This window comes from Schistocerca americana, unplaced genomic scaffold (genome assembly GCF_021461395.2).
Source record: "Schistocerca americana isolate TAMUIC-IGC-003095 unplaced genomic scaffold, iqSchAmer2.1 HiC_scaffold_236, whole genome shotgun sequence".
Classification (NCBI taxonomy): domain Eukaryota; kingdom Metazoa; phylum Arthropoda; class Insecta; order Orthoptera; family Acrididae; genus Schistocerca; species Schistocerca americana.
The window spans coordinates 50001-57500 of record NW_025725946.1 but is presented as its reverse complement, the minus strand read 5'-3'; the positions used below and the strand labels follow the sequence as shown (position 1 = coordinate 57500).

Genomic DNA, 7500 nt, shown 5'->3' with positions numbered 1-7500 from the left:
ACCCCAACCGCCCAACCCGCAACTCCAGCGGATGAACGGCGGACTTTGCTCGCACGCGCAATGTGCAATCCACCCCTATAACGTGCGTTTCATGAAGAGTTATGTCCAATATGCGACATTCCCGCTGTCCCTATACATGAGCTGCGAGCTGTACCACTTACGAGCTACAGACGCGATCGCGTTGCTCTCTGTACGAATGCAGATGCTCAGCGGTCAGCTAGGAGGCGCTCCATCCATGTCGGTACCGGTGAGCGTTGCACTCGCAGTCGCAAAAACGTACGGCAAGTATATTACTCGGAAGAGTCAATGACAGTCCAAGCCCCCCTGCGTGGGAAGAGTCTTTCTAGGCCATGACCCACCGGAAGGGCGCAGCGTCCCCCACCCCAGACATGTGACGTCACACTATCGGTATTGACGACTAGACTGATTCCTTATAATCATTTGCCATACACCGGTGGAAGCTGCCGAGACGAGTAACTACATGGCGGCCTCGCCGTGTCACTAATGTACAGAGATACAACAGTTTCGACTGGAACCGGATGAAACGTATACACGGCGCTGATTAGTAATAGATAGAGCCATCAAAATACAGATAATGTATACAACTGTCCGTATACATGCTGAAAGACTCTGCTCACAATCACAACCACACGTCAGCCAGACACTCTTATCACGCACTACTCTCTGCCTGTAACAGGCACAGAGACAATATGTAAGCACCAGCATGGAACAACACCCAGTGCATCCTCTCCGCCACATTAGACTATCCACACTATCATAACCAGACCGGGAGGTCCACTCACAAAACAGAATATCCCACCCTTCCGACAACCACCATTGCTCAGCTAAGCCACCAACACCCACACATGTCCTACACAGGGGTACACCCAACATCACAATACTGCCTCCTGTCACAGCACACAAACAATGGCAGGAATGAAAGACACAGGTCTGCCACAAGCATGGAATCAGAGCGCCGCCTGTTATGAGCCAAAGGTGCACCCTGACGTGGCAAATCAGATGATGCCGCAGTCATTTACTTACGATAATCACAATCAACAAACCGGCCCCCCCCCCCCCCACAAAACACCTTTCCTTACAACAATGTGTACCTTAACCTAACCCGTATTGTGCCTTAACCTAACCCGTATTGTGCCTTAACCTAACCCGTATTGTGCCTTAACCTAACCCGTATTGTGCCTTAACCTAACCCGTATTGTGCCTTAACCTAACCCGTATTGTGCCTTAACCTAACCCGTATTGTGCCTTAACCTAACCCGTATTGTGCCTTAACCTAACCCACGTTGTGCCTTAACCTAACCCACGTTGTGCCTTAACCTAACCCACGTTGTGCCTTAACCTAACCCACGTTGTGCCTTAACCTAACCCACGTTGTGCCTTAACCTAACCCACGTTGTGCCTTAACCTAACCCACGTTGTGCCTTAACCTAACCCGTATTGTGCCTTAACCTAACCCGTATTGTGCCTTAACCTAACCCGTATTGTGCCTTAACCTAACCCGTATTGTGCCTTAACCTAACCCGTATTGTGCCTTAACCTAACCCGTATTGTGCCTTAACCTAACCCGTATTGTGCCTTAACCTAACCCGTATTGTGCCTTAACCTAACCCGTATTGTGCCTTAACCTAACCCGTATTGTGCCTTAACCTAACCCACGTTGTGCCTTAACCTAACCCACGTTGTGCCTTAACCTAACCCACGTTGTGCCTTAACCTAACCCACGTTGTGCCTTAACCTAACCCACGTTGTGCCTTAACCTAACCCACGTTGTGCCTTAACCTAACCCACGTTGTGCCTTAACCTAACCCACGTTGTGCCTTAACCTAACCCATATTGTGCCTTAACCTAACCCATATTGTGCCTTAACCTAACCCATATTGTGCCTTAACCTAACCCATATTGTGCCTTAACCTAACCCATATTGTGCCTTAACCTAACCCATATTGTGCCTTAACCTAACCCATATTGTGCCTTAACCTAACCCATATTGTGCCTTAACCTAACCCATATTGTGCCTTAACCTAACCCATATTGTGCCTTAACCTAACCCATATTGTGCCTTAACCTAACCCATATTGTGCCTTAACCTAACCCATATTGTGCCTTAACCTAACCCATATTGTGCCTTAACCTAACCCGTATTGTGCCTTAACCTAACCCGTATTGTGCCTTAACCTAACCCGTATTGTACCTTAACCTAACCCGTATTGTGCCTTAACCTAACCCGTATTGTGCCTTAACCTAACCCGTATTGTGCCTTAACCTAACCCGTATTGTGCCTTAACCTAACCCGTATTGTGCCTTAACCTAACCCGTATTGTGCCTTAACCTAACCCGTATTGTGCCTTAACCTAACCCGTATTGTGCCTTAACCTAACCCGTATTGTGCCTTAACCTAACCCGTATTGTGCCTTAACCTAACCCGTATTGTGCCTTAACCTAACCCGTATTGTGCCTTAACCTAACCCGTATTGTGCCTTAACCTAACCCGTATTGTGCCTTAACCTAACCCACGTTGTGCCTTAACCTAACCCACGTTGTGCCTTAACCTAACCCACGTTGTGCCTTAACCTAACCCACGTTGTGCCTTAACCTAACCCACGTTGTGCCTTAACCTAACCCACGTTGTGCCTTAACCTAACCCACGTTGTGCCTTAACCTAACCCACGTTGTGCCTTAACCTAACCCACGTTGTGCCTTAACCTAACCCACATTGTGCCTTAACCTAACCCATATTGTGCCTTAACCTAACCCACATTGTGCCTTAACCTAACCCATATTGTGCCTTAACCTAACCCATATTGTGCCTTAACCTAACCCATATTGTGCCTTAACCTAACCCATATTGTGCCTTAACCTAACCCATATTGTGCCTTAACCTAACCCATATTGTGCCTTAACCTAACCCATATTGTGCCTTAACCTAACCCATATTGTGCCTTAACCTAACCCATATTGTGCCTTAACCTAACCCATATTGTGCCTTAACCTAACCCATATTGTGCCTTAACCTAACCCATATTGTGCCTTAACCTAACCCATATTGTGCCTTAACCTAACCCATATTGTGCCTTAACCTAACCCATATTGTGCCTTAACCTAACCCATATTGTGCCTTAACCTAACCCATATTGTGCCTTAACCTAACCCATATTGTGCCTTAACCTAACCCATATTGTGCCTTAACCTAACCCATATTGTGCCTTAACCTAACCCATATTGTGCCTTAACCTAACCCATATTGTGCCTTAACCTAACCCATATTGTGCCTTAACCTAACCCATATTGTGCCTTAACCTAACCCATATTGTGCCTTAACCTAACCCATATTGTGCCTTAACCTAACCCATATTGTGCCTTAACCTAACCCATATTGTGCCTTAACCTAACCCATATTGTGCCTTAACCTAACCCATATTGTGCCTTAACCTAACCTATATTGCGCCTTAACCTAACCCATGTTGCGCCTTAACCTAACCCATGTTGCGCCTTAACCTAACCTACGTTGCGCCTTAACCTAACCTACGTTGCGCCTTAACCTAACCTATATTGCGCCTTAACCTAACCTATATTGCGCCTTAACCTAACCTATATTGCGCCTTAACCTAACCTATATTGCGCCTTAACCTAACCTATATTGCGCCTTAACCTAACCTATATTGCGCCTTAACCTAACCTACGTTGCGCCTTAACCTAACCCACGTTGCGCCTTAACCTAACCCACGTTGCGCCTTAACCCAACCCACGTTGCGCCTTAACCCAACCCACGTTGCGCCTTAACGCAACCCACGTTGGGCCTTAACCCAACCCACGTTGCGCCTTAACCCAACCCACGTTGGGCCTTAACCCAACACACGTTGGGCCTTAACCCAACACACGTTGGGCCTTAACCCAACACACGTTGGGCCTTAACCCAACACACGTTGAACCTTAACCCAACACACGTTGGGCCTTAACCCAACACACGTTGGGCCTTAACCCAACACACGTTGGGCCTTAACCCAACACACGTTGGGCCTTAACCCAACACACGTTGGGCCTTAACCCAACACACGTTGGGCCTTAACCCGCTCTGTAATTGTCATACGACGCGTTAAATTAGTGTAGTGTTGCCTAACTGCAACCCCCGCAATATAGTTTGCTACTCGCACTGCCTGGTCCCCAGTGTATCGCTTCATGTTAAACACCTTGCAGCGATACACTGTAATGTGGATGGCAGCAGGACGTACATGCTCAATGCCCTTCGCAGTTGTTCATTGGCATTCGCATGGCGAAGCACTTAGCCTACGCTGTGGTACGGCCTGTGTCAACTGTCCGCTGATGTTGTACGTCCAAATCACACACTGTACTGCACATTGGTCCTCATGTACTGAATGATACATCGTGGTACATGTGACCGTACAACGACTGCGCCAACAACGGCGAACCATGCGGTCCAACTGTTGTGCACTCAGCTATGTGTCGTCTCCCTATAAGAGCCGGATTGCAGTGTGGTATGCCCTGGATGGCGATCAGCATGAGCCGTCTGTTGATGTAGTGGCGCGTGTTGTCAGACGTAGTCGTCTCTTCTCACACACCGTGACAGCATGGTGCACTGCGTTCCACATCTGCGACATGCGACAGAGGCCGGTTGACAGTCGTTCGCGCAATGGACATCGCATACGTACGGGGGCCACCTTCCACGTGTTCGCGAAGCGTGCACATGTTGTTGCGTGTATGTGGGCAGACATAGTGTGTCGTGACACCTGACACAGGCATGCAACAATCGTTGAATTTGCAAATGGCGATGGACGTCTACGTTTGCTGGTGACGTTACGCAAATGAACAACTGGTAAACCGTTGTGGTGCGGTTGTTCTCGCTAGAGGTGAATCAGTGATGGCGACGATCGGTTGAGCTACCAACCGGTTGTTTCAGCGATACCCACCATGCCCACGAACGTGAATGGCATGTGGGTGTGAAGCGATACGCGGCGGTGGCTGGGTGGGACCGTCCCCGGCCGGTGAGGGGGGGCCTCCCGGCGTGCTGGCCGCGCGGTGCGTGGGCGCACGCGCTACAGCCGGCTGGTGGGGGCGGCCAGTGGCAGGCGCGCCGGCCGACGGAGGCGGCAGGCGGCGCAGCTGCGCGCCGGCGCACCCTGCACGCGGCGCCGTGCGGCCAAAGTAGGTCCTCGCGGGCCCGGTGCGAAGCGCGGTGGACATCTGCAGTGTGCTGGTCCGATTGAGGACTGTGTGCGCTGAGGATGCGCCGCCGCCCGGCGCTCGGCGCCGCGACGCCGTCTGCTGCTCGGTCGCCTCTGCGGTTCTCGCAGGTGGTTTGTATCGCAGCTGTGCGGACGTGTTGGCGCGTGCGCTGTGCTGGGAGAGTTCGCTTCGGCACCCAAGTGGGGCTTTTGTCCTTCTGTGGCGCTGGCGTTGGAGCTGCCGGCCACCGTAGGTGGCGCGTGTTGTCTCCCGCCGGCAATGCCACGACAGCACGCTCCCGGGCCTCTGTCGGCAGCGGCAAGCTCAGTTGGGAGCACGGGTGGTCGCACCTAAAGCGTCTACTCGCCAAACTCCGGGCGATTGCGCCTCTCTCGAACCCGACCAAGTACTTAGGACGGCGCTGCGCGCCGCCGGGACCTGAGAGGGTTTCGAGGTGTATCGTGCAGGGGAGCTCAGCCTCCTCCTGTTTGCAGAATAATTGAGCGGACGCTTGCGTGTTCGCGCGGGCCCCCGGGACACACTCCCGGGCGGCCGGCTGCTCAGCTCTAGTTGACGCAGCTCCCTGGTTGATCCTGCCAGTAGTCATATGCTTGTCTCAAAGATTAAGCCATGAATGTCTCAGTACAAGCCGCATTAAGGTGAAACCGCGAATGGCTCATTAAATCAGTTATGGTTCCTTAGATCGTACCCACGTTACTTGGATAACTGTGGTAATTCTAGAGCTAATACATGCAAACAGAGTCCCGACCAGAGATGGAAGGGACGCTTTTATTAGATCAAAACCAATCGGTCGGCTCGTCCGGTCCGTTTGCCTTGGTGACTCTGAATAACTTTGGGCTGATCGCACGGTCCTCGTACCGGCGACGCATCTTTCAAATGTCTGCCTTATCAACTGTCGATGGTAGGTTCTGCGCCTACCATGGTTGTAACGGGTAACGGGGAATCAGGGTTCGATTCCGGAGAGGGAGCCTGAGAAACGGCTACCACATCCAAGGAAGGCAGCAGGCGCGCAAATTACCCACTCCCGGCACGGGGAGGTAGTGACGAAAAATAACGATACGGGACTCATCCGAGGCCCCGTAATCGGAATGAGTACACTTTAAATCCTTTAACGAGTATCTATTGGAGGGCAAGTCTGGTGCCAGCAGCCGCGGTAATTCCAGCTCCAATAGCGTATATTAAAGTTGTTGCGGTTAAAAAGCTCGTAGTTGGATTTGTGTCCCACGCTGTTGGTTCACCGCCCGTCGGTGTTTAACTGGCATGTATCGTGGGACGTCCTGCCGGTGGGGCGAGCTGAAGGCGTGCGACGCGCCTCGTGCGTGCTCGTGCGTCCCGAGGCGGACCCCGTTGCAATCCTACCAGGGTGCTCTTGAGTGAGTGTCTCGGTGGGCCGGCACGTTTACTTTGAACAAATTAGAGTGCTTAAAGCAGGCAAGCCCGCCTGAATACTGTGTGCATGGAATAATGGAATAGGACCTCGGTTCTATTTTGTTGGTTTTCGGAACCCGAGGTAATGATTAATAGGGACAGGCGGGGGCATTCGTATTGCGACGTTAGAGGTGAAATTCTTGGATCGTCGCAAGACGAACAGAAGCGAAAGCATTTGCCAAGTATGTTTTCATTAATCAAGAACGAAAGTTAGAGGTTCGAAGGCGATCAGATACCGCCCTAGTTCTAACCATAAACGATGCCAGCCAGCGATCCGCCGCAGTTCCTCCGATGACTCGGCGGGCAGCCTCCGGGAAACCAAAGCTTTTGGGTTCCGGGGGAAGTATGGTTGCAAAGCTGAAACTTAAAGGAATTGACGGAGGGGCACCACCAGGAGTGGAGCCTGCGGCTTAATTTGACTCAACACGGGAAACCTCACCAGGCCCGGACACCGGAAGGATTGACAGATTGATAGCTCTTTCTTGATTCGGTGGGTGGTGGTGCATGGCCGTTCTTAGTTGGTGGAGCGATTTGTCTGGTTAATTCCGATAACGAACGAGACTCTAGCCTGCTAACTAGTCGCGTGACATCCTTCGTGCTGTCAGCGATTACTTTTCTTCTTAGAGGGACAGGCGGCTTCTAGCCGCACGAGATTGAGCAATAACAGGTCTGTGATGCCCTTAGATGTTCTGGGCCGCACGCGCGCTACACTGAAGGAATCAGCGTGTCTTCCTAGGCCGAAAGGTCGGGGTAACCCGCTGAACCTCCTTCGTGCTAGGGATTGGGGCTTGCAATTGTTCCCCATGAACGAGGAATTCCCAGTAAGCGCGAGTCATAAGCTCGCGTTGA

The 7500-nt window shown here is 51.5% G+C and overlaps 1 non-coding gene across 1 annotated transcript in view; it reads left to right on the top strand.

Annotated features, from left to right (window-relative positions):
- The first annotated feature begins 5782 nt into the window (after nucleotides 1-5782).
- The window catches only part of LOC124575340, a 1910-nt gene continuing 192 nt past the window's right edge, over nucleotides 5783-7500 (top strand). Inside the window, exon 1 of the ribosomal RNA XR_006972430.1 lies at nucleotides 5783-7500. This exon is cut by the window's right edge and continues 192 nt beyond it. This is a non-coding gene — a ribosomal RNA (small subunit ribosomal RNA).